Here is a 10503-nt window from a genome sequence, read left to right as displayed (position 1 = left end):
TAATCAAATTGCTAACACAATAAAAATGATTATATAATTTGCAAAGATATAGTAGTTGAATGAATCAAAGCTTCTAGATCACTTTAACTAGTATCAAATTTTAAATATATAAGGATTTATGCCATGAATAGATGCTTATATAGTATTTATTGATTTAAAATAAAGTTATACTAATGAAGATGTTGTCTTATGAGATTTTTTGAAGATCTATTCTATGAGTAGTATCATCAAAAGAAATATTGTCTAAATTTTTATATTATATCTAAAAAGCAGAAAGTAATAAATGAGAGACAAAGTAGATAACTAAATTCTAAAAAATATATTGTGAGAAGAATTAGTCTTAATTATTAATTTTTGAAAAAATTATAAAAGTATTATATGGCACTTCTCTTATTGTTGTGCTTTGGAATTGTAAAAAACATAAAAAAAATTTGTCATAACTTATCTAATAGTCCAATCATTCATAATTAAGTCTAAAAGTCTTTGTTGTTCCAACATTATAATTATCAATATTAAGTCAAATAGGACTTAACATTGTGCTTATATGAAATAAAAACTTGAACAGTTGAAAAAATAGTTCTAATAACATTAAATAATAATTTTATTAAAATTTTACATATATTTTTTATCTTGGATTTATTTGACTTAAATATCTTTATTTTAGAAGATTTAAAGGGCAAGGAGTAATTAATGGAATCATTGAATCATTTATTAAAAATAATTTAATGAAATAATATTATTAAACATGATTATGTATAAAATATATTATTTTTATGATATTTTTAAAAAATTATCAAAGCTAGTCCTTTGTTTAGACCAAGCTAATACACATACCTAAAAGATAGCTTTAAAAGTTTATGTATTAAGTTGAACATAAGATTGATTGAATACAAAAACCATGACTATATAAGATGTATACTTATTTTTTATAAATTTTATTTGTATCAATAAAAAATATCACAATATTTTTTATTTATTAAATATATTTAATCAAACAATGTCTAATGACACTAAATTTACAATAATTTTAGTTTCTTTATGTAATGTAGAAATAACCAAGTATATATATATATATATATATATATATATAACGTTTGTTTTTTCTATGATTTTTGATTTAAATCATGTTTACTATTTTATACTCTATTAATTAGAACTTTTAGTTAAAATAATTGCTAATTTGGTTTTTTTTTCATTGATCTTAGTATTTTTCTTAATCAATACACAGCATAAAAAAAATAAAATGATTATACTTATTTATTTAAGAATTCTATTGTTTGAATTTGTGGTTACATCTTATATTCTAAAATTCAACTCAAATAATCACCTTTCCAATTGAAGCAATTTTGACATCAACTGTAATCCTAAACATCAATCCTTAAAATCAAAACTCTATCCTAATTCTTAGATTGTACCTTTAACTGCCTTTTGCCATCTAGCACAGTACTACCTCATTTTGGGTCTCAAACTGACTACCTCTGATCCTCTAACTAACAACCCAAAACACATAATCTTCACATCCCAACATAACAAAACCTTCTATCGCTAGTTCTTTACCACATCTCACTACTCCTGCCAATCACTTGCCTCCATCTTCTCTTTGCAAGAAAAAAAAAAAAAAACAAAAAAAAACAAAACAAAATAAAAAAACACACACACACACAAGAAAAACACAAAATTACACACAACAAAACAAAACAATCCACAATGCCGCTCAGGAAGATGCCATGGCGGTGGCAGGTCCGCTGTTAGTCGCCTCCAACCTCGTTCAATGAACCTGAATTTCTGGACTACCGCTCAAAACTGATCCACACCTGTATCACTACCCTGGAGAATCTTTCAATGCAGACGCATTGATTAGCTCATTCATCAAAACCATCGTAACAGCAAGAGGGAGCTTGCTTCTATTCTTGTAGTGGGAATTGCTCCCAAGGATAATCAAGCTTCCGACCACTGGTTTCCGGTTCGGCTACGTCCTCCCATGCACTGGCAGCATCTTCGTCAAGCTTTTCCCAACACCCCACTAGGCCATGTGCAGTCTTGTTCGGTGATCAGGGCAACCGTGACATCGTTTCATGTACCAGAGCCCTGAAATGTATATGTCTCCTACACGAAGCCGATTCCAGTCACTCAAGAGCACTAAGTGTAGCTCTCGTTGCACTGGAGCTACAATGCGATCCATCCTGCAATTTCCCTTTCATTTGGTAAAGTGCTGTAGCTGCAGCACAATGCTGAGTTTCCATAGATATGCGTGTTGGCACCCTTCCATACCACTGTATACAATTAGCTCCACTTCGGATTTTTCATTAGGCAGAATAACACGACAATTGAAACCGCCTGCCTTCCAATTGAACAGCCTTCAATAATATGGTTGGGGCTTCGCATTCGTTAGCTATTTGCTCTGCATTGTTAACACCTTTGCAGGTACCCAGGTTCTCGGTTCTCTTCATATCTATGGAAACTCTATAGATATGCAGGTACCCAGGTTCTCGGTTCACTTCACTACGGCAACGCCTTCTTCCAGTACAGCAATCAGCCTTATGCTCTTAAACCGTTGTTTGGGCGAACAAAAGTTTAGATAGAAATGGTCCGGAAATGATAAACAACAAGATCATGGCATGGCTAATTGTATCAAAAAGAATCTCTTACAAAAAGTATCTATTAATGTTTGAATCCCACCTGTCAAATTTTAGTCTTGCTTGCTTGATGGATTCTAACACAGTATACCTTCTTCTTTTGTGCAAAAGTATAGTTTATAGCTAATATGATTACACAGAGGGTAAAATACTTAATATTGTATTTTAACAAAGTGTTGCCAAAGATGAAAAGAGAATGGCCAATATTTTTTTTTAAAAAATAATTACTTTAAGTTTCATTTATCTATTAATTTAGGTGTATGTTTTAGAAGTTATAAACTTCTACACATGAACTTGTTTTAAAGTAATCTCAACTTGAAATATTACAAAACAAAATCATAAATTTAAATATGTATAATTTAGAAATAAGGTTTGAATTTAAAACTGAAGTTATATAAAAATGCATGCTCCGAATTACACACTTAATTATTTATCTTTTATTTTATAAAATGAAACTTTTACTAAAATCACTAAAGAATACCACAAAAACGGTGGATCCTGTCCACTCTTCTTAAAATTTGATAATAGAAATAGAAAAGAGCAAAAGAAATGATTTAACATTTTTCTTTGTAGTAATTGCATTTTCTAATAGATTGTAGAGAACTATATATCTTGATAAAATATGGTGATTTTTAAAATTACAGAGTGAAAAAACATGGTTAATTTTAATATGTGTGGCATTTTTAGAAATAATATGTGGTTAACCTTTTTAATATGTACATATGTGTCAATATGCTCATAATGTGATATTGGCAAAAATAGTTAAGTAAATTACTTTGATAGAATTTGTTGTGTATTTAAAAACAATAAGAATCAATAAAGGCTGATAAGCCTACAAAGATCAAAATAAATATTTTATACTATGTCATTTTTTAAAATATTTATTTTAAAACTATTGATATGAAGTTACTTTAAAAATAGTGTTTGTAAATTTAAAGCCTTTTTTTATTAAAAAATCTATAACTTACAACATGAATTATGACCTTCTCAATAAATGATATAATTTCATAATTTGTGAATAGTTGTCAACTTTTAAGAATATTATAGTTTATTTTTATTATTTAAAAAAATTCAACACATAACACTCTTGTCACTTATGCTATGTAATACCAAAGATCTTGAAAGTCAATTCTAATGGAACCATAATGAACTTCATTCAACAAAAGTTGAAAATAAAATAACCATATGAGAATTTGGTTAAAACATGAGACATAGATTGACAAAATTAGTTTAACTACTAGTTCAAGACAAATGATTTACTCAAAATTACAATACTCATCAATCAATTTGCATCCAATAATTTTAAATTTTTAAAGCAAATTTGCAAACACAACACTTGTAAAAAAAATCATATGGAATGTTCAATCTACCAAAAATCCAACATCAAGTTATGATTTTTTTCGAAGCATAATCAAATATTATAAACGAGGTGAACCTACAAGTCATGAAATAAAAAGTTTTAGAAGAAAAAAATTAAAAAATAAAAATTAAGATTTTGGTGAATTCATTTTTGACCAAATAGGATATGGATATTAAAAAGTGTATAAATTAGAAACTGTTGGAAAAATGGCTATTGGAAAAATGGCAATAAAAAAGTAGCACAATCTTTTTGGTGGTTTTTAAGTCAATTCTAAGAATATGGCCACCAATAGCTCCAATGCTTGCACCATCAAGTGGTCATGTTCTTCCACCCTTAGAAACTTCTCCACTAAGGTCGACTTGAAGGTGAAGAGGAGGGCATAACTTCTCTACTAACATCCACTTGCAGGAGAAGGCGAGTATAAAACTTCTCTACTAAGGTCCACTTCAAGGTGAAGGTGAGGGCAAAATTTCTCCACTAAAGTTAACTTGAAGGTGAAGGCAAGGGCAAAACTTCTCCACTAAGGTCCAATTGAAGGTGAAGGCAAGGACTGAACTTCTGTACTAAGGTCCACTTGAAGGTGAAGGCAAGGACTGAACTTCTCCACTAAGGTCCACTTGAAGGTGAAGGCAAGGGCAGAACTTCTCCACTAAGATCCACTTAAAGGTGAAGGCTAGGACAGAACTTCTCTACTAAGGTCCACTTAAAAGTGAAGGCAAGGGTAAAACTTCTCCACTAAGGTCCACTTTCAGGTGAAGGCGAGGACAGAACTTCTCTACTAAGATCCACTTCAAGGTGAAGGCGAGGGTAGAACTTCTCCACTAAGGTCGACTTGAAGGTGAAGATGAGGGCAGAAGTTTTCTACTAAGGTCCACTTGAAGGTGAGGGCGAGGGCAGAACTTCTCCATTAAGGTCCACTTAAAGGTGAAGGCAAGGGCAGAACTTCTCCACTAAGGTCCACTTAAAGGTGAAGGCAAGGACAAAACTTCTCTACTAAGGCCCTCTTGAAGGCGAAGGCAAGGACAAAACTTCTCTACTAAGGTCCTCTTGAAGGCGAAGGCATGGGTAGAACTACTCCACTAATGTCCACTTAAAGGTGAAGGCAACGACAAAACTTCTCTGCTAAGGTCCTCTTGAAGGTCAAGGCGAGGGGAGAACTTTTTCACTAAGGTCCACGTTGTCGTATTGTAACACGAGTATATAGTGAAAATAAAAAGAAAGGGGAATTTTATTAATATTCAGTTACCTCGAATATTGGGAGCATCGACCAACTCCAGTGCAAATACTGAGTGGTCAGGTTCAGTCACTCCGTTACAGTCAGCCGGGGCATACTGAAATGCTCCATTCGATTCAAATAACGAGAGTCAGCAGGAAGAGAAGGATCAATTCATACGATGGGTTCGAAGAGCCAATTGGATCCAATTTCGAGAATCCAATCCGGGTCCTCTTATCCAATATGAGACCTGAATTGGCCGGTCAACCCAATTACGGGAAATCCAGGTCTTACTACGGGTCTTAGCCAATCCGACGCGAGGACCAATTTGACTCAATTACGGGAACATCCAGGTTACTACTGGACTCTTACCCAATATGGGACTTGAATTGGTCGGGCGACTCAATGTGGTCCCGATTACGGTGTTCGATTCTGTTTCAGGCTGTCTTGTTCTCTGTGCCATTTCAGGGAACGTTGTTTTCGATAAATGGATTTCTTAAAGGTAAAAACAGAGGAGAAAGCTTTGACGACGAGAGCCAATTTCGGATCCAAGCTTGACGGTGGGAGCCAATTCCGGATCTAAGACGGAAGATTGAAGAAATTCAGAGGATAAGGTTAGGGAGGATATAAGTTTGAAGGGGAATCAGGGAAGCAAGGGGTTTTTTCAAGTTTTGGCAAGGTTACTAGTTCGGTTTTCATTGGAGGTTTTTGAAGATCAAAGGGATTAGAGAGAAGAGCTTCATGCTTCGAGTCGGGGAAGGAAAGACATAGAATTTGGATTTTTCTTCTTCGTAGAGTTTTGGGAAGACTGAGGCAATCGCTGCTGAAGTCAGTGTTGTAATGGTGAATCGGGATTTTTAATGAAGTGGGTTTGAATACTTTTGACTGTTTTGTAAAATCAAGTTACGTCTGTGATTGAAGGATTAAAAGGGTGTCTATAGGATTGAGTATGCGGAGTGAATGAAATTTATTGGGTTAATCTAACAAGACAGTCAGTGGATACAAGATCGTAAGTACAAAGCGGTATTGAAGATTAACAATTTGGGTTGTTCAGGGTTCTCTGTAACGTCTAGAGACCTACCGGCTGGGGCAAAAAGGACTTCGATAAGCAGTTGAAGAGCATCCATATAGATTTACAGTACATTGTTGCAGTCGTTTATATTCCAACAGTCAAAACTGATAGACTGCTTGACTATCGGCGAATCTCCATACTACCTTCTACAGCCAGACGCCCGGCGCGTTCTCGAGCAGGAAAGCACGTAATGCGAAAAAAGTTGTGAACCCCACGTGAAAGCTTGAGGTGGAAGGTATTGGATTTTAATTGATTTTATCTTTATTTTTATGGAAAATGAAAATAAAAATTTTGAAGGATTTTTGGGAGGAGTTCCTGGTGGGGAGTCTTCTAAAGGACAAGGTATGCACATGGATCCGTCTATTGCTAGTTTGTTTCAAGCCTTCTCATTGTCAATGCAGCAACAGCAAAGCAATGATCGAAAGGAAGCTTTGGCAACCAAAGCATTGCAAGCAGTGGTCAATAAAATTGATCAATTTGATGGGAGGAATATTTCAAGGTATTTAAGATGTTATGTTCGTGAAATGGAATTAAATCGGGTTTCTGAGAAGAAAATGGTTGCACTATTTGGACTTGCCACGATACCGGAGATAAGAGACCACATTACATCGATTACGGATCGTTATGGGAATTCATGGGAGGATTTTTCACATGCATTGAAAGACGAATATTTCTTGGAAGATGCTGATCGCGTTACTAAGAAGCTGTTTCTGGGATGGATTGAACGGCCCAATAAGAATTTGCAAGCAACAGAGCTACTAAGGAAATTTGAGAGGCAGTACTCTCAATTATCGAAGGTAGAAAAATTGACATTGGAGTCGAACAAAGTTGATGTATTTCTTCAAGCTGCTGATGGAGAATTGCAAGAGAAATTAGAACCCCTTCTTGAAGACAAAGAAGAAGATGAAGGATTGACAATGAAGTGGAAGAACGTTGAAGATGCGGTGGGGTTGCTTACAAAAAAAGAAAGGAGGAAGGATAGGAGTAATATTCCGAAAACAGTACAAGCACCCAAAGCTCCAATACGTACAACACCACCAACAATGCCTACAGTTCAACCTTCGACATCCTTGTCAAAGAAAGTCGATATGGGTATAGAAGAAATTATATGAGGAATGCGAGATCTTCAAATCAAATTAGCAAGACTTGAAGAGAATACTTCTATAAACAATTCGAAGAATGTTTCAAAACAAAGATATGTACAAAGATGCATTTGGTGTGATGATGCTTCACACACTAGAAAAGATTGCAATGAATTTAATAATATGATACGGCAGGGAATTATTTGCTGGAAAGATGAGAAGATAGCATTGAAAGATAGGGAGGATCTTGTTCAAACCAATTTTGGTAAGGGAGGAATGAGAGCATTGGTTCAAGATTACTTAAAAGAGCATGAAACAGTAGCACGAGAAAGTGCAAGTTATGGTGCTAGAGTAGATGATGAAATTGGTGGAAGTACGGAAACTAGTGAGTTTTGGGCTTCTGCCGTTTCTACAATGCAAGAAGGAAAATTACCTTTAGAAGCGTTATTGAGAACTGCAGCTACAATACGAGGTAGAATAGGTTGGGAGGATCCTGTTGAGTCTCTTTCAGTTCATGCATATATTGCTAAGAGCCAACATGAAGCTTTGATGGAAGAAAAAAGACGAGGAAATTTTGATGATACTAGAGAAGGAAATTCTTTTAAGAGGCAAACTTGAGGAGACAAGGCTCGAGAGGCAGCTTCACAAGAATTGCCTGTAAAGGATACCTCAGTATCATTGGAAGAAAAAACAATGGAGACAAAAGATAAGGGCAAATCAATTGCTTATAAGCTACTTTCTGACATTGAAGCGGCAACAAATTTGAAAGGGGTGTTGGAAGAACGTATATTGAATGCTAAGGTGGAATTCACATTGAAAGAAGTCTTCGGAATTGCAAAGAAGGAGTTTCATGATGTTATCATTGACAGCATTAAGCAAAAGAGGCAATCAATGGGCGAAACTGGAATGAGTCATGCTATTGATGCAAGAATATGTAGAGATGAAGAAGAGGTTGATATTGGTTACAAGCAACCAACAAATGAAAAGAATGGGTATAATCAGCGAGTACATTTCGAAGATTCTAGTGATAAGGAAATGGAAACTTTGAGCCATTATACTCGAAAGCATTGGGCAAAGGCAACTACTGAGGTATTGGTGAAAGTAGGAGATATAGAGGAACCAATAGTTGCTTTGGTGGACCATGGTTCTGAAATAAATCTCATGTCTAAAGATCTTTATAAGAAGCAAAAATGGCCAATTGATATAGAACATGGATGGGCAATACGAGCAGCTAATAACACACGCGACGAATTATATGGAGCTTGTCCAGATGTCAAAATTCGGATTGGGGATGTTGCGACGGAGCAACATTTCTTCGTTCAAGATACAACGTCTTATCTGTTGATTTTAGGACAACCTTATATCACGACAACACGGATGGAAACAAAGGTACTTGACGATGGTTCTACTTATGCAAGGGTACGGAGCGAAGATGGGAGGAAAGCTGTACAATTTCTAATAGTACCTCCTAACCATGAACGGAATCGAGATAGGTTGAGGGAGAAACCATTGCCAAAGATTGTTGAAGGATTTAAGGATTTTGGGGAGGTACCACTGTAATGCGAGATTATGGAGGTACAAAAGAGGAGGTACTCTCGCGAGATGAAGGTGCCTTTGATGAGAGTTTTATTGGCATATTCGAGAATGGAAATATTATGTATAAGAAAGTTGATGATTTTAAAAGAAAAGAAAGAAAAATATTATATAATATTGAAGGATAATTACGCAAGATAGGTACATTGCAAGATGATGAGAGGATTTTGGGTGTTTGTGAAGAAAATGGACTGGAAGATTCATTGGAATTGATTACATCTATTGGGTTAGGGGATAATGATAAGATTGTTGAGATTCATTCGAGAGAGGTTTATACCATGCTTGAATCTTTTCAAGTACGAGAAGTCACAGTAGAGACGAGATATAAAATGGCAGATAAGAAGGTAAAGCTTGTTGCCGGACCATTACAAGAGCATTCTAAAGAACAAATGGGAGAAGCATCAAAAGAAGCAAGTTTAAGAGATCCAATGAGTATTGGACATCAGTTTACTGAAGAGACTTTTGAAGAATTGAAGATTGGTTCTGATGGTTCTTTATTGCCGGAGGAAATTACTTGCTTCAAAAAGATGTTGGCTAAACAAGGTAGATCGTTTGCCTTCGAATCTCATGAAATTGGGTGTGTGGATCCAAATATTATAACACATATGGTTATCTTCACTGTATCGCATGTACCTTGGAATCTAAGACCGATTCTTGTACCGAGGGCACATTTACCTAAATTGGTGGAACTATTGAAAGAAAAGATAAAGATGAAAATATTGGAACCTTCATTTGCGCCGTATTCTAGTCGATGGTTTACGGTACCTAAGAAGAATGTGTCACTACGATTTATTCAAGATATGCAGCCGGTGAATGCTGTAACTGTCAGGAATGCAGGAATTGGATCTATTGTGTATGAATTTACTAAGGCGTTTGTTGGAAGGGCGATCTATTCAATGGGTGATTTGTATTCAGGTTATGATGAATTTCAACTTGCCGAAGGAAGTAGAGATATGACAACGATGAGGACACCGCTTGGATTGGTTAGAATGTGCACTCTTCTTCAAGGCGCGACCAACTCAGTTGCGCATATGATGAATGGGATGAATAAGGTATTGAGAGATTTTATTCATGAAAAGACTATACCTTTTCTGGATGATGTTCCTATAAAAGGGTGCAGAGAAGGAGACAAGGATGAAACTTTAGATACGAGGGGGTGTTGTAGATATGTTGTTGATCATATACAAGATTGTGAAAAGATTTTAACTCGGCTTGGAGAAGTTCATCTTACATTATCGGGTATGAAGTCCGTATTTGGAGTACGAGAGGTTGTAATTGTTGGACATTTATGTGGATCTTACGGAAGAAAACCAAATCCGACTAAAGTTGATGCAATTGGAAGGATGAAAGAGGATTGTGATTCTTTAACAGAGGTTCGCAGGTTTTTGGATGCATGTGTATTTTATCGAATCTGGATCCCTCATTTTGCTCACATAGCGGATCCATTATATCAACTGTTACGCAAGGGTTACCAATTTAAATGGGAAGAAAGGCATATTCAGGCAATGTAAATATTGAAGAAATTATTGATGTCACCTCCAATATTG

Source organism: Physcomitrium patens, chromosome 21, assembly GCF_059467195.1.
Source record: "Physcomitrium patens ecotype Gransden chromosome 21, ASM5946719v1, whole genome shotgun sequence".
NCBI lineage: Eukaryota > Viridiplantae > Streptophyta > Bryopsida > Funariales > Funariaceae > Physcomitrium > Physcomitrium patens.
This window is presented reverse-complemented; position numbering follows the sequence as displayed.